This window comes from Lethenteron reissneri, chromosome 24 (genome assembly GCF_015708825.2).
Source record: "Lethenteron reissneri isolate LAM-NWPU_2019-01 chromosome 24, ASM1570882v1, whole genome shotgun sequence".
In the NCBI taxonomy this organism is placed as follows: Eukaryota; Metazoa; Chordata; class Hyperoartia; order Petromyzontiformes; family Petromyzontidae; genus Lethenteron; species Lethenteron reissneri.
The window spans coordinates 6,016,431-6,034,845 of record NC_083802.1 but is presented as its reverse complement, the minus strand read 5'-3'; the positions used below and the strand labels follow the sequence as shown (position 1 = coordinate 6,034,845).

General features: G+C 44.8%; 1 protein-coding gene across 8 annotated transcripts in view; it reads right to left on the bottom strand.

Annotated features, from left to right (window-relative positions):
- LOC133346460 (integrator complex subunit 14-like) overlaps positions 1 to 18,415 on the bottom strand; it is a 102,551-nt gene that overhangs the window by 41,742 nt on the left and 42,394 nt on the right. The window lies entirely within an intron of this gene.

The window sequence follows — 18,415 nt, the reverse complement described above, 5'->3', positions numbered from 1 at the left end:
GGACCCAGGCAATGAGCGCAAGGGAGACGGTGAGATATTGTGAGGGCAAACCTTGGAGATCAAGTATCAATTGTGCAAAGGTTGTGAGGTTCAGTCAGAAGATAACAATTGCAAAGTGCGATGCCATCAACGGCTTTGGCTGTTAGTGTCCCTTCACCTTGAACTCAACGTAGCGCCACAGTTGTGGTGCAGCACTCGTATATTTCATCTAACTGTAAACGGGACATTTTCCGCAACAAAACTAAAATAAAGTCTTTGTATCCCTGCTGGTGGTTCTGAACCAATGTTGGACACCCTACCCATCTATGCTAGGGGTCAGATTGCACAGGAACACCACTGGTGCATTCTAATTTACATTCAATCGACCTTGGAGGGATGATGGGCTCGGGCCTACGCGCAAGCAGGACTTGACACGGGCACCTGCGACGGACCGGCAGGTTCGCGTTTGTGTTGCGACACAAAATCCTTCGTGCGGTTCTCTTTCACCGCATCGGCGTCGAGAAGGGTAGGGGGAAAAAATCAAACCTCATCTGCATTGCCACGTGACGCTGGATCGCGGCTCGCAACCCGCGCTGAAGCGTGCGAGAGTTCCGCACCGCGTCGTGATGTCGCGCATGCCGACGCCGCCGTGGCCGCGGCTGCTGCAACATCGGGCGATTTCCCTGGCAGGCAGCGAGTTTCGTGTGCTAATGCAACTCGCCGAGAGATTGAATTCGCTGTCCTCATATTCCCCATCCTTCTTTGGCACGGACCACCCGGCAGCAGCCATATCCAGGTGTTGAGACTCTTTTTTCATTTGATTATTATTAGGGTCTAGAATTGTTTCCACTGAGCAGCCCACCAGTACGAAATAGCAGGTTGAAAATGTGAAGCGCGAGACTGCAAAATAAAAAAAAACTAATTCAGAGAAGTTACGAATATGGCCAAGTTGTGTAAGAACTTGTGTTACATTTTATGGAGCATGACCTAAAACGGAAATCAACTAAAATAATTATTTGGTGAAACGTGCACCACATTGGTACACAACTGTTTTATTTTGCAGTTTTACAACAAGGCTTAATAATAGCACCAGTCTTGAGCACAACGAAACTATTATTGAGTAAAAATCGTAAATATAATGTCATGCTTAAGCATTAAATTCCTTGTACACTTCAGCTTAAATGTAATCATACGTTAAACGTGCTTGTAAGGCTTCCCAGTGCCTGTACGTTTTGGTCGACCCCATTCAACTTCTTAACGACAGAGTACATGTAAAGGTGCAGTCCTGCAATCACCTTCTCACGTCACTGCTGCTGGAAGGGCCTCCACTAGAGGAAGCCCGAGACAGTCCCTTCAAGAGTCTGTTCGGCTTACTGACCTCCACATTGGTCAGGCATTTTGGAAGGCATGTATGTATGTACTTTGAATTTAATTCTATGTATGTATGTTGAAATACTTTCGCACCGTATGTAGCCAACCGTGCTAATCGGATGTTCAGGGGAAGGACAACAAACTAAACACAGCTCCAGTGGCTTCCTATTATCGGAAGGAAGAGCATTCCAGACGGCCGCAGAAGTGCATCTGGCCGTCTTTGTTCAATGGCCAGCCACAAGCAGCTGCGAGGATGACCGGAGTTTGTGTGATTGTTTATGCTCCTTGACGAGATCAGCAAGATATTGTGGCAAGCACTTTGTGGGTACCCAATTGCACGCGACCTATCGATCGACTAACTATGGTGGTACCCATTCACACTGCTGGGTGGGCAGAGGCGGGGGGAGGGATTTAAGAAACTTGCACCATCGTTTCAACTGCCGCGCCAAGAGATGGGATCGAACTGGCGACACCCTGGATTGCAAGTCCCCGTGTGCTCACCATTCAAAGGCAGCATCCCTATTCCAACGATACCAATTCCTGTTGTTTACTTGAACAATTGTTAGAAATTGACCAGTTTGTGTGACTGTGTGATTGTGTCTTCACGATGGTGCCCCATCTTCAGGCCACACTTATTTACGATTCATGATTACTGCTCCAGCCACGTGGGCATTCGGTGCACATGCTCCCAACAACAATAAAAAAACACTGATAATAAAATGCCATGTTTTGCTTTGTTGCTATTTTTAATTGACGGGTGCTGATGTTTTCACGCCTGAAAGTGTCACATTGAGGTGTATGCTCAAGCCCACGAGACCTACAGAAATGGATGCAGCGCGTGTGGGGACAATGTACAGATACGAATCTTAACTGCCACTTTCAGACGCCAACAAATTGACAAAATCATTGCTGTTATGAATGCACATAGTAAATTCACATCGGAAAACAGATACGCACATCGGCTGGGTGGCGCTGCGGTCACAGCTCTGGACTCACGATCGACAGGTCGACCTTAAAATTAACGATAGAATTCAAAACTAACATATTCTTAGGTTTTTTTCGGTAAAGTCACGTAGGTAAAAAATTAATAAAAGTAAAATAAAAATCACGACGTTTCCGAGGCAACACAAGCTTCCGTCTTCAGGTGGAACCGTCACAGCACGATTGCTGTATCAAGTAAGAGACATTCTAAGAGACCCGTCCTTGTATATATATACTGGTTGAGGGTGGGAGGAGCCAAGGTAGGCACCTGGATTGTAGTTTTGTATTATTATTGTGAGGTTGGTGCGGCTGAGGCCGCTGTTAGGAATGAGCCTTTGTTGTGTAGACTGGTTGAACTGGGAGGAACCACCTACCTTGGCTCCTCCCACCCTCAACCAGTATATATACAAGGACGGGTCTCTTAGAATTTCTCTTACTTGATACAGCTATCGTGCTGTGACGGTTCCACCTGAAGACGGAAGCGTGTGTTGCCTCCGAAACGTCGTGATTTTATTTTACTTTTATTAATTTTATTTTTTTACCTACGTGACTTTACCGAAAAAAACCTAAGAATATGAATCCTTGCAGTCACGAAAGCTTCAAATCTAGAATTCAAAGCAAAGGTCGCGAGTTGACTCAGCCCATCATTCCTCTCGGGCTCTAGGAACTAAGGACAGTACCACTTTGTGGGAAGCCAACAGCTGACTGGCTCCTGCTGTGTGAATGTGGATCTTCCATCACTCGTTTAAGGTCACGCTAGGAGACACTTGGATGTCAAAAAACGGCACGCGCATGGTGTGTACACGCACGTCTCCTTTGTCAATCCCAATGCTGAATGAGGCCCTCCTAACCCCATGCAGGTCATGGGGGTTATTTAACCATACCTCACCAAGCCGATGAGTGTAGGTTTTGGTGAAGACCAGCAAGCATAGAAGTACAGTAAAACAGTGCACAGTATTTGACTGCACCGCCCTGTCTGCGCACACACCGTAGACGAACAGCCTCTAACAATTTCGATTTAAAGCTTTCGTGACTGCAGGGATTCATCTTCTTGGTTCTTTCGGTAAAGTCACGTAGCAGGGAAATAATAAAATAATAAAAATAAAACATAATTAAATAATTCTCACGACGTTTCGGCCACAACGCAAGCAGCCGTCCTCAGGTGAAGACCAGGTCTGTCGGGGAGACAGATCTTCAGACGCTGTCTCCCCAACAGACCTGGTCTTCACCTGAGGACGGCTGCTTGCGTTGTGCCGAAACGTGAGAATTATTTTATTATGTTTTTTTATTACTTTTCTTCTACGTGACTTTACCGAAAGAACCAAGAAGAAGCCTCCAACAACCTGTTGTGCACAGTGCTCATGCTGTCCACAACTGGGCCCTGCTGACGATGACATCGTGTGCCCAGACAAGAGACACTATGAGAGATGCACGATCAACCCTGCTTCGCTCCCGAGATGTCATGTGACCGGGTGCATTTCGGGTGGTTTGGTCAGAGGCTTCTTGCATGCTACGCGAATGCAGATCAGCACAATGCGCTAACGAAATGCAAATGTGATGATTTTTCTTGAGGCGTTAGGTTTGTTTGGAGCGGTTCCAAAAGTCAAACGTTTACCTTGAATGCACATTCCCATACTTAAGTCATCTGAACCTTACGATGCTCGTTTAAATATACAGACAGACTAATCAGGCATATGGTGAGAATTAAGCCCTTAATGGGCATTTCAAATTACATAAAGGCAATAACACCACTACACTTTGTTCGATCGTTTCCTTTGATGTATGTTCAGCCAGAGGTGGTTTAATTCCAGCGGTGCAGCGTTTCGGCAAGGAGACTGCGTACGGAGTGCCTTTGCGATGGGTCACAACGCATTGCGCTCTGCCTGCGCGCGGAATGCAGGCCGATGTTTGGGGGTGCGCCGTACGTTGCAATCGGTGCGCATTGACCGAAAGGCTCGTGTTGATTTTTGTTTGTGTACGGTTGTCTAAGGGGGGGTCACAGACAGGGTCTCGAGCTATGGGAAATAGAGATCAATGAGCGATAGCAGACTGGCAGTTGATGAGTGATTTGTACAACCGACAAAAAATCTGCTCAATTAAGAGTGTAGAGCTGGGTCAATTCGTCAATTAAGTTGATCAATTGGCTAAAAGAAATGTTGAATTATTTTGCTGTAGTCCATTACTCAGGCCTCATCAAAAAAACATTGGCTATGCCGACATCCTTGCCTCTTGAAGGCTGGAAACTCCCGGCGAGACACGCCTAGCGTGACCCTTGCTGACGATGTCGTCACGAAGCTCCGCCCATCACCGCCCGTCCAGCGGCACACGTGAGAATGGAGGTGAAGCGTTTGTTTCCCCCCCCCCCCCAAACTGTTTTAGCGAATGGTCGAGTAATCAAGCCGCTAATCGGGTGGAGTAATCGATGACTAAAGTAACCGGAGAGCCCAGCTCTTACTCTGGTGTGGCAAGCAGAGAGATCTGTGCAACTGTTGCCAACACACATTGATGTGTCAGTTAGGAAAAAGTTGAGGATCAAATGGGGAGAGCGAGGGGTGAGAAAGAGCAGTTTCGTTTGCAGGAGGAGCTATAAGGAGAGTGCCTGAACAAAGCACGAGGATAGGGTTAACAATATTGTCTTAGTGATGGGTTTTACCCTTTCAACTGCTACAAAAAACTGACACCTTTATACAAGGCATCATGTTTGCAATAACCACAACACAAGCAGTCAAAATGCAAACAAAAAGAAACAACTCCGATAATGATATGCACTGTCCTTGAAGTTGATTGGTCCACACCAGAGACAGCTTTTCTTAGAGCCTAGTCTCCATTAGTGTTGGTCATCAACTTCAAGGACAGTGCATATCATTATCAGAGTTGTTTCTTTTTGTTTGCATTTTGACTGCTTGTGTTGTGGTTATTGCAAACATGATGCCTTGTATAAAGGTGTCAGTTTATTGTACCAGTTGAAAGGGTAAAAACCTATCACTATATTTTGCCACTGGTAAAGGAGGTCTCATAGTGTAAATGTTGTCTTATATACTGTACGTATTATAAACAAGGTCCGTTATGTAGAGACAGGCGGTTTGAAATTTTATTTTAGGTTTATTATCTTCTCGAGTGGCCACCGTGGGGAGATGTTGACTACCTTCCCTCCTATACAGGAGGTTTGTGGGTTCGATCCTGACCCTGACGCCTGTGTGTTTGGAGTTTGCGTGTTCTCCCAGTGGTGGTGTGGATTTTTTTTCTGGGATCTCCGGTTTTTCCCTCCACATGGAGAAAAACATGCGTTTAGAGTATTTGGCTGAAATAAATGTCCACGTGATAAGCCACTCCGTTGGCTATCATTCGTGGCCATGTCACTTCTGAAAAAGAGCTACATAGCTCAGTGGGCCCTTTTAGTGGTGCTTTGGACAGCTTTGTGGCCATTCCCTGGACTTACTCTGATGTGGGGAGCTCGTGTTTTTACTGTCGCCCAGTCCAGGTCAGGTTGTGTTTGCCACCGTTGTTTTTGTTTTATTTCTCTGTGGTGCTCTCATCCGTTTCTTTTGAAACGTTGATGTGGTCTAATCACGCAACTTGCACGAACGAGACAGTAAAATAGTGAAAGGATTGCTAATGTGTTACAATAGCAGGTTTTTCTTTAAATTGCATTTCAATATAATATGACCCGGTCTGAGAAAAAAAGAGATTCAAATGAACTGTACATTAAAAGCATATTGTGCTTACGGGAAATGTTATCGATGCTAATGACAACAAATCAATCGTCAGGAGAATTGCACTAGCTTCTTGGAAAGCTCTCCTTACGTTACTTTGAGAAAGCAGTGGAAAAAAATGTAGTCCCTTGAAACAGAGCTCATTAATGATTCCAAAGGGGCAACACGGGAGATCAGCTTGCAGTTGCCCGGGTAATGTACTTCTTCCCATTTATGAATTAACGCATATGTTCGGAGACGTAAAGTTGTCCATAGAGTCCGCCCAGTAACAACTTCCTGCTGAGGATTAGCATGGGACTGTTTTTGTTTTGCGGCCTTGCCCAAGCTTGCATTCAGTGTTGAAAAATTGGCAGGATTTGATGTACTGTTGCTATTTGTACTTATTTCCTTATTTTATATATTTTAGTGACTTGCTATCCTTTCCTATACAGTACTGTGCATTCCTATCGACTTGTTGGCTTTGTTGTAACTTTCTTAACTACCTCGCCTGGAATACAGGAAGCCGTGGGTTCGATGCCGACCCTGACGCCTGCTGCTGTATATTTGGAGTTGCGGTGTCTCTCTCCCCGTGGTTGCGTGGATGTTTCTCCGGGTCCTCCAGTTTTTTTTCCCACCACATTTAGAATAAACATCACGCGTTTAGAGTATTTGGCTGCTATAATTTCCACGTGTTAAACCACTTCGTTGAGCTATCATTTGTGGCCAGGTTGCTTCTGAAAAACAGCTATATAGCTAGCTCAGTGGGCCTGACCTGGTAAAATTCAAAAAAGTTTGAAAAATAACAATAGGTTTGACCATTTCTGGCAACAAAGGAGGTGTTAAGATGTTCAAAAACCACATAGATGCCTTTGCGTTTCAAAAAAGTTTAATTGCCAGAGGGTAAAACCTATGATTATTGTGCCGCATGTTTTGATACTGCCAAAAAAGTTCCATGGATAAAACATATATACATAGTTTTACAATCTTTGGGCTTTTCGGTAAAGTCTAAATAAATAAAAAAACACCAGTGTTTTTATTTTGACACCACAGTGTTTTTATTTTTATTTTGACACCAGTGTTTTTTTTTATTTGTATACATTTTAACCTATCTATGTGACTTTACCGAAAGACTCAAAGAATATAAATCCCTGCAGTCACGAAAGCCTCAAGTCGAGCTCTATAGTTGTAGTTTAGAGAAGCAGTTGGCGTCGCAACCGTCGCTCTCCCCGCCGTTACCTGCGGGTGACCCTGTCCGCCTCGCCTCGCCACCCCCAACCCTCCTCCAACTGCACGACGCCGGGACCACGACCCCGCGTCTCTCGCGCCGCCGCTCCCACGGTGGCCACGGACGCGACTCCGTGCCGTCCAGACAGCCCCATTCATAAGGCGCGAGACGCCCACACCCCCCACTCCGACCCCGACAGCCAACAACAACAGCAGGAACCGGGATCGTGCAAAACACCCACGCAATGATACGGTGCCATTTTCCAAGGTGGCATCTTGTTGTAGCCGTGTGAGGATTGAGAAGACGAAGCTGCGGTGAACGATGTTGATAACTCGTCGAGCATAGACTGTTGACAAAATAAAAACATTTTCATGAAAAGTGAAACAACGCCAGAGATGCGTGCTACGGATGAGACTGAGAAAACAGAAATGGGCACGCGTGGGTCAGAAAGTAAATATAAATTAGAGGTATAAAGTTGACCGTTAGAAAGAGTAAGTGGGCTTGTGCAGGACACACTGCAAGAACGGACCTTACATTACTCATTACACACAAAGTGCTTGCCGCAATATCTTGCTGATCTCGTCAAGAAACATAAACAATCACACAAACTCTGGTCATCCTCGCAGCGGCTTTAGGATAGCCATCGAACAAAGACGGTCACTGCATCGCGTGTTTTCAGATGCGCTTCTGCGGCCGTCTGGAACGCTCTTCCATGCGATATTAGGAAGCCACTGGAGCTCTACAATTTTAAATCTAGATTTAAAACTCATTTCATTAGAGGTGATTTATGTGTTTAGTTTGTTATCCTTTCACCGCACCTCCGATTAGCATGGTTGGCAACGTACGTTACGAAAGAAGTTCAACATACATACATTCAGATAATGGCCAATAGACAAGACTTGTAATGGTAACCAAAAAAGGACACAGATGCCCAAGAGGACAACTACCACGGAGATGGAGTAATCATGCATAGGAGCGGGATAGATTGTGCCATCGCAGAAACACGAGGCATGGTGGTAATGGAGAGAGGCCTTCATCCAGCAGTGGAGAGACCAGGGTTGTTGATAATCATGATTAATTTATGTTCTTTGTGTGCTTCATCTGCCTTCCACCTGACATTCTTGTAAGTCCCCTCCAGCCATCAAGAGGAATTAACTCTGGGCTCCAATGTGTCGCAGCCCGCTTACAGCTGCGCCTTGCCATTAAATGTCAAGTTTCTGTTGAGCTCTTTATGTAACAAGAACAAAGGTGCTCCTTGCCGATTCACTGACTATGAAAGGAAGGAAAACACAGACCGTGTTTCCATTGAACCGTAATTTCCAACCTCTACAGTATTCCTCCGTTAGATCCGAGGGACACGTTCCGGAGATGCTCGTGAATAGAAATTTTCGCGGATAATGGTACCGGCCTAAGAAAATGTATTTTTTTTATCAATTATCTTACGTGAAAACATAAATAATCTATTAAGTAAATGCGGTCATACAAAGTTTCCGATGCGATTCGTGGATAGCCAAAATCTGGGATAGCAAGTTCGTGAACAAGAGGGAAAGCTGTTATATAACGAGCCGCAGAATGCAAATATGGACATATCTATTGTTTATGAGACGGGACTTCCCCATAACACTGAGATGGACTTCCCTATAAGACTAATCTGTGGCTTTAATAGCAATTAACTAGCTTTACATGCGAACGCTGAGAATGGGTTTGGATATTCTGAACGTTGTAATGAATACAGACACAGCAATGCACCACCTACAGAGAGGATGCGTTACACCAAGGCCGTAATTATCATATATTTTTTTTTGGGGGGGGGGCATCCCCCAGAATATTCAAATATGCTCAAAATGTCCCCCCCAATATATTTTTATAAAATGTATTTCTGTTTATATGATTGTGGTTGTACTTTATTAATCCCTAATCTCTGCCATTACATACAACGACACAATAAAAGGTAAAAAAGAAAAAAAACAGAGCAATGGAATACAATACACTATTAGACATTATTGTAAAAAATAAATTAAAAGTCCATCCTATGTGTTAGTGAATTTTTCCCCATATATTTTAGACAAGAAATGGCAGGAAATTAGTTTTTAAATTGAGATTTTTTTTCTGGGGGGGGGGGGGGGCACCAGACCCCCTGGAAGATTTGGTCCCCCCCCAATGTTGACTCCATGGCTACGGGCCTTGCGTTAACCAGTTATATTGTCTGCTGGCAGAAAGCACAAGCGTGGACCGCCATCAGGAAAATGGAACATCAGCTGAAGGGCGCACACGAATGTATGTTGTTAACTTCGTAAGACGAAACAAAAGTCGTGATTCTTGAAAACAAGCCCACTGCGTCGGTGAGCGTGGGGATATTCTTTGAGGAGCGGGGTCCGCGGGTTCCTTAAAGCCCACATTAGCACCTTGTGGGTGTGTACAAAGCGTTGCCAAAGCAGCCTTTGCGTGACCTCCATTTGTCTTAGTTTGCTTTTAAAGGACTCCATTAGTAATGACGGAGGTACTTTAAAGGGGTTAGGGGGGGGGGCGACATTAAAGATGCAATATATCTAAATGAACGGAGGGGGGCCACGCAATCATTACATGCCACAGTAGTGGGGATTTCATTTTGTGCATAAAGCGGTGCCGTACACAGGTCTCTGCGTAACGGAGATTTTGGGGGTTTTTTGGGGGGGGGGGGTGAATTGTTAATTCTTGTACAAATGTTGGTCCTCGTAGTAATACTACTACTACCACCACCAGTACTATTACTATTACCAGTACTACTATTACTACCAGTAATACTACTACTACTACCACCAGTACTACTACTACCACCACCAGTACTACTACCACCAGCACTACTACTACCAGTACTACCACCAGTACTACTACCACCAGTACTACTACCACCACCAGTACTACTACCACCAGCACTACTACTACCAGTACTACCACCAGTACTACTACTACCAGTACTACTACTACCACCAGTACTACTACCACCAGTACTACTACTACCAGTACTACTACCAGTACTACTACTACTACCAGTACTACTACCAGTACTACTACTACCACCAGTACTACTACTACCAGTACTACCAGCAGTACTACTACTACTACCAGTACTACTACCAGTACTACTACCACCACCAGTACTACTACCACCAGCACTACTACTACCAGTACTACCACCAGTACTACTACTACCAGTACTACTACTACCACCAGTACTACTACCACCAGTACTACTACTACCAGTACTACTACTACCAGTACTACTACTACTACCAGTACTACTACCAGTACTACTACCACCAGTACTACTACCACCACCAGTACTACTACCACCAGCACTACTACTACCAGTACTACCACCAGTACTACTACCACCAGTACTACTACTACCAGTACTACTACCAGTACTACTACCAGTACTACTACTACCAGTACTACTACTACCACCAGCACTACTACTACCAGTACTACCACCAGTACTACTACCACCAGTACTACTACCAGTACTACTACCAGTACTACTACTACCAGTACTACTACTACCAGTACTACTACCAGTACTACTACCACCAGTACTACTACCACCAGTACTACTACTACTACCAGTACTACTACTACCAGTACTACTACTACCAGTACTACTACCAGTACTACTACTACCAGTACTACCACCACCAGTACTACTACTACTACCAGTACTACTACTACTACCAGTACTACTACTACCAGTACTACTACTACCAGTACTACTACTACCACCAGTACTACTACTACTACCAGTACTACTACTACCACCAGTACTACTACCACCAGTACTACTACTACTACCAGTACTACTACTACCACCACTACTACTACTACTACCAGTACTACTACTACTACCAGTACTACTACTACCACCAGTACTACTACTACTACCAGTACTACTACTACCAGTACTACTACTACCACCAGTACTACTACTACTACCAGTACTACTACTACCACCAGTACTACTACCACCAGTACTACTACTACTACCAGTACTACTACTACTACCAGTACTACTACTACTACCAGTACTACTACTACCACCAGTACTACTACTACTACCAGTACTACTACTACCACCACTACTACTACCACCACTACTACTACTACCAGTACTACTACCAGTACTACTACTACCACCACTACTACTACCACCACTACTACTACTACCAGTACTACTACTACTACCACCAGTACTACTACTACTACCAGTACTACTACTACCACCACTACTACTACCACCACTACTACTACTACCAGTACTACTACTACCAGTACTACTACCACCACCAGTACTACTACTACCACCACTACTACTACTACCACCAGTACTACTACTACCAGTACTACTACTACCAGTACTACTACCACCAGTACTACTACTACTACCAGTACTACTACCACCACCAGTACTACTACCACCACTACTACTACCACCACTACTACTACTACCAGTACTACTACCACCAGTACTACTACTACCAGTACTACTACTACTACCAGTACTACTACCAGTACTACTACTACTACCAGTACTACTACTACCACCAGTACTACTACCAGTACTACTACTACTACCAGTACTACTACCAGTACTACTACCACCACCAGTACTACTACCAGTACTACTACCAGTACTACTACCACCAGTACTACTACTACCAGTACTACTACCACCACCAGTACTACTACCACCACTACTACTACCACCACTACTACTACCAGTACTACTACCACCAGTACTACTACTACCACCACTACTACTACTACCAGTACTACTACCAGTACTACTACCAGTACTACTACTACCACCAGTACTACTACTACCAGTACTACTACTACCACCAGTACTACTACTACCAGTGCTACTACTACCACCAGTACTACTACCACCACTACTACTACCACCACTACTACTACTACTACCAGTACTACTACCACCAGTACTACTACTACCACCACTACTACTACTACCAGTACTACTACCAGTACTACTACCAGTACTACTACTACCACCAGTACTACTACTACCAGTACTACTACTACCACCAGTACTACTACTACCAGTGCTACTACTACCACCAGTACTACTACTACCAGTACTACTACTACCAGTACTACTACTACTACTACCAGCACTACTACCACCAGTACTACCACTACTACTACCAGTACTACTACTACCACCAGTACTACTACTACTACCAGTACTACTACTACCAGCACTACTACCACCAGTACCACTACTACCAGTACTACTACTACCAGCACTACTACCACCAGTACTACTACCAGTACTACTACTACCACCAGTACTACTACTACCACCAGTACTACTACTACCAGTACTACTACTACTACCACCAGTACTACTACTACCACCAGTACTACTACTACTACCAGTACTACTACCAGTACTACTACTACCACCAGTACTACTACTACTACCAGTACTACTACCAGTACTACTACCAGTGGAAGGACAAATGCCATGTTGACGCTCGGTCAAAGTGGCGGTGACGCGGACCCGCAGAGCAAACCAAGCACAAGCTGCAGACCCAAAGCAGCTCAAGGGGCCGTGTATTGACGCCAACTATCATGGGTACAACCATGTGATGAGTCCATTGACTTCATTGCCCAGCGTATGATGTGCGTAGCCACGCGACTGCTTTACCCTGACCACGTAGGTGACACACACGCACACACGCGCGTGTTTCTCTAGGGGTGAATTGTGGGTGACTGCCACAGAGCTCTCATTATGCGTATCTGGGTTTAACTTCAGCGTCCCAAGTCTTATTCATGCTTCCGATTCTCCACTTAAGCAGCTAGGCTAAGATGTACCCCCCCACCCCACCCCACCACCACCTTGTGTGAGAGAGCCAGGGTATGTGTTGTATCTGTTTAATCTCGCACGCCTCTTGATATGCAATACAAACACCGCTTCATACGCCGCGCCAGGCTCACGTAACAAGATTTCCATCACGGGAGCCGCGTCCGTCGCCAAAATTGAATAATGCATAAACACAATTATATGCCCCTCGGTCTAGTGTATAACAATTGCTCTTAATGTAATCTGAGCGCTCACGCGTGAACAGCAACATAGGTAGAGCACATTATCCTCAGCGCAGGGATTTCCGTGGCAATTATTGTCACAGACACGCGCACACAAAACGGAGGCAACGTCGCGTTCGCGTCCAGGTGAAACCCGCTTCTCGCTTTGAACGCGAATCACGGGACACTCAGAAGACGACGACCTACATGGATGGCAATCGTGCGGTAATTTATCGCTTCGTGCGAGCATTTTGTTAGGTTATTTAGCAGCGGTAGTGCTATAAGCGTGTTTAAACCCCGATAAGCAGGGAGGTCTGTCCCAAGGCTATTTTCTCTCTCTCTTTCAGCCTCCTGCCTGCCCGCTCCATTGACAGTGTGGTGTTATACTCTTAGGTTTTTTCGGTAAAGTCACGTAGGAAAAAATAAATAATACAAATAAAATAAATAATATTAATAAAATAATAAATCACGACGTTTCGGAGGCAACACAAATCTCCGTCATCAGGTGGGACCGTCACAGCTAAATTTACTGTATCAAATTTAGCTGTGACGGTCCCACCTGATGACGGAGACTTGTGCTGCCTCCGAAACGTCGTGATTTATTATTTTATTTCTATTATTTTTATTATTTATTTTTACCTACGTGACTTTACCGAAAAAACCTAAGAGTATGAATCCTTGCAGTCACGAAAGCTTCAAATCGTTTGGTGTTACTCAAACTTGTCTGATGGACTTAAGCCGGTCGTGATCATTCTACAGTGCTATGCTGGGGACCAGGACACTCAAGATATCAACAGACACGACTGCTTTTTGCAAGTGCAAAAATGTTATCGGATTATAAAAAATGGCTTTTAAAGAAAACACTGGCACATCTATGAAGATACAAAACCTTTATGATTTATTTTTAATGCACTTCCGTTAACGATTGTATTTCAACCAGTTTTTCAACATAAAAAATAAATGTTATACCAAGAGAACCAACGCACATGCTTTGCAGTAACTGATGAACAATAAAGCGCTGTTTGCTAAATATTTTCAGATTAACAGAGGCTGTTCCAGATGTCACAATGGAAAACGTTAACTGCCCTTCCACAGTACGAGAAAAAAAAGCAAGCTCTTGGACCAGATTGTATAAACTGCAGAAGATACTTAGTGGACCTGTTAAATAAGTCTTCACGCAGAAATCAAATTCCCGCAATCGTGGAATGCCTCGATCGATGCGTGTCGCGAGAAGGGATGTCTGCCCGTGATCAAGACTAATAACAGTGGCAGCCAAAGTAGCGAACAAGCCACAATCACTTCGTGCGCAAGAGCAAGATGGATTGCTGCAATGTGAGACTGAGGATAGATGGCGATGTGTCGGGGAGGTTTTCATCCGGCAGCGGAGAGAACCATGGCTGATGACGATGCTGTTGAAATTGCTATTCGGTGGACAATCGAGTCCCACTTGCCATCGTGCGTGGTTGAACTTCCTCTTTCCTGTGGGCTGTTCATCATTCCCCAGTGCTGTGTTACGTAACGAGTTGCGCACGTGATTGCTAAAGAGACGCAGTGCCCCACTTCTGGCACCTTCAGACCCAGCTTAAAAGCCGACGCCAGGGTTCTTTATGTGCAAAAAATGAAATAAATATTGTTTTTATTAATTTTTATTTCATTTTTTACCTACGTGACTTTACCGAAAGAACTAAGAGTATGAATCCTTGCAGTCACGAAAGCTTAAAATCTAGAATTCTTTATGTGCCACTGTCAGCATTGCCACGACAGCCTTGGTTGAGGTGTGTAATACGCTTACGTGTGAATACACCATAAGTCTCTGCTTTGGACGTAATGTGCTTGTGTTGATATGGCATTTCGGTTTTGCCTAACGTTGGCCGAGGAATGGTATCGCAGTGTTCCCAGTGAAGAAACACTAAAGTGTATATATATTTCGATTTAAAGCTTTCATGACTGCAGGGATTCATCTTCTCGGTTCTTTCGGTAAAGTCACGGAGAGAAATAATAAAATAATAAAAATAAAACATAATAAAATAAAACATAATAAAATAAAATACAAATTGTATTTGTATTTTATTTTATTATGTTTTATTTTGATTATTTTATCATTTCCCTTCTACGTGACTTTACCGAAAGAACCAAGAAGGTGTATATATATATTTATATTTTGTTCAATGCGCGTAAACCCAGACCAGAGCACTCGGCTCGTATAAAAGGGTACAAGTTGAATGCTGGTCATGTGCCAACTCAGTCCATCCTCCTCCTGGAAAGCTCAAAAGTGGTCATCCTTTGGGCAGACTGGATCCCCACCAAGATATTGCGGAATTTCTACGATGTACTGGCTTAGTATTCTTGGTTCTTTCGGTAAAGTCACGTAGAAGGGAAATAATAAAAGAATAAAAATAAAACACAATAAAATTCTCACGACGTTTCGGCCACAACACAAGCAGCCGTCCTCAGGTGAAGAACAGAGCTGTTGGAAAGACAGCGTCCTAATGAACACTACTAAGCTTGGCAGCGTATTTTACAGGTTTAGGGCAATCAGTGGAAATGAGCAATGCATAGAAATGGTCTATCTGCTTCATAAAGTAGGGTGGCAGTTTGATTTGATATTTTTTTTGTATCCTACTACTATTATTATTCAACATTGGGTTTAGAGTTGTAATATTATAATTAAGATACCAAGAGACTCATAAATTAAAACGTAGACCCCCCCCCCCCCCCAACATAGCACGGCCACCCACAAAGAAACATCCACAAGGGTCAGTTACATAGCGTGGCACCGTAATGTAGAACTTTAAATTTGCTCCATAATACTTCTGAGCCTGCTGCTGTCTTGACACAATGATACTTTCTCCTCCAAGAGCTCACTTGTTTCTGAGAAACCAAGTAATAACGATATTTAGAGCACGACGCATTACATACAGCAAGATGCTGCCCGCGGTGTAATGGTGAGCCCACTGATCCCATCTCCCGGCACAGCAGTGAAAATAATGGTGCATTATTTCTCGTATCGCCCTCGCCTCTGTCCACCCAGCAGTATAGATGGGTAGTAATGTCAAGGTCACTTGTAGTGGGGTAAAGGGTACGTATTGGAAGAGTAGGCCAAATGCCCTTTAGCAGTTGTGTGAGCAAGCAATTGTCGGGCTGCACCTTTACCTTTGCACAACCAGTTTGATACCAAAACAAGAAAAGTACGGTAATTGATCAAACACATTTTTTTAATTGTTCTGTACGGTGTGCCTGTATAAAAAAAACAAATTCACACTCAATTACAGGCGTGTCTCGCTTAACGAGCGTTCTTTGTACGAGAATTCCCTTTAACGAGCAATTTTTTATTCGTACCAAGTTGTTCACAAAACGAGCAAAATGTTCGCATAGCGAGTGGAGACCAATCGATCGAATGCGCATCGTGGCGGCAGGGGGCGCACGGCGGCCATTCGCTGTTCGTTTACCAGCTGTGCTTTGCCAGCGTGTTTCGTCGTTTGGGAGAGGGGGTTGGGTGGGGGGGGATGTGGGTGGGGGGGGGATGTGGGTGGATGGGGGGATGTGGGTGGGTGGATGTGGGTGGGTGGATGGATGGGGGGGATGTGGGTGGGTGGGTGGATGTGGGTGGGTGGGTGGATGGGGGGATGTGGGTGGGTGGATGGGGGGATGTGGGTGGGTGGATGGGGGGATGTTGGTGGGTGGATGGGGGGATGTGGGTGGGTGGATGTGGGTGGGTGGATGGGGGGATGTGGGTGGATGGGGGGATGTGGGTGGGTGGATGGGGGGATGTGGGTGGGGGGATGTGGGTGTGTGGGTGGGGGGATGTGGATGGGTGGATGGGGGGATGTGGATGGGTGGGTGGGGGGATGTGGGTGGGTGGGTGGGGGGATGTGGGTGGGTGGGTGGGGGGATGTGGGTGGGTGGGTGGGGGGATGTGGGTGGGTGGGTGGGTGGATGTTGGATAGGGGAGCGGTAGTGTAGCGGTTAGCGCTCTGCGCTACGAACCTGGCGACCAGGGTTCGATTCCCACTCACGGCCAACACCAGTGACGATTATCTGAGCCCGGTCCTGGGCCTCCCCTAGGTCGACTCAGCCTCAAATGAGTACCTAGTGTGATGTGTAAATATTGCAACTAGGGAGAGAAAGGCGGCCGGGCGTGGTGCTGGCCACCCACCCATTTGTGTGCTGTGCGGGCCTTCATAGGTGCTCGCTAACAGCACTTGCCCCTACAGTCTGTGAAGGCTATATGGGGGATCTTTGTCTTTGTTGGGTGTGTGGCGTCGCGACTAAATTGCAGAAGCTGAAGACAGACACCTACAAACAGTGTTTCTGCATGTGTGGCAAGTGTTACGTTTGATATTTTAACACCTTATTTTTAAATTATTATTTGCATAATCTAGAATTAAAAGAAGTTGTTCAAGAGTGGAACATTTTGGGGATAAAACGTAGCTCAGCTTTTAATGGTAGAACGATGATCGTTTAACGAGTTTTCACTTACCGAGCAATTCTTCTCGGAACGCGTCTTGCTCGTTAAGCGAGACACGCCTGTACTCAGTGTACACGTGAATCGTTTTAAAGTTTGAAAAAAATGTTGGCTGGATATATCCATTGAGAAAGTTCGTCTCTCTTTAACATGCAAGCACAGGCCCCAGGCGAGAAGAGGTGTTAATTGAAAATTAATTATCGTGCTTAATTTTCACATTTATCTAATTTGGACCATGACCTCAGCACACAATTACGTTGCATTTGCGAATACTTAAAAGGCAACACAAACATAGAGGGATTACTGGCACGTATCTAACAATACCATTGTGAGACGTAATTACAATGAAATAACGCATTTTTAACACATAAATGCTGTGACAAAGTAATAACATTGTCTCGACATGACGGAGTAGTCAAAGTGAAAAAAAAAGATTACGTGTTCAAACAAGCGTGGGGCAATGGCTTATCTGCAGTGTCCCAGAGCGCAGTGGACAAAAAACCCGCATACAAGCGTGTTACACTTGAAGTAATAAACGATTAGAACAATGTAAAAAAAATCAATGGTTTCCATGAGCCTCCTGACATAAGACAAGCTCGAAGCTTGCAGACGTCTTAGGGC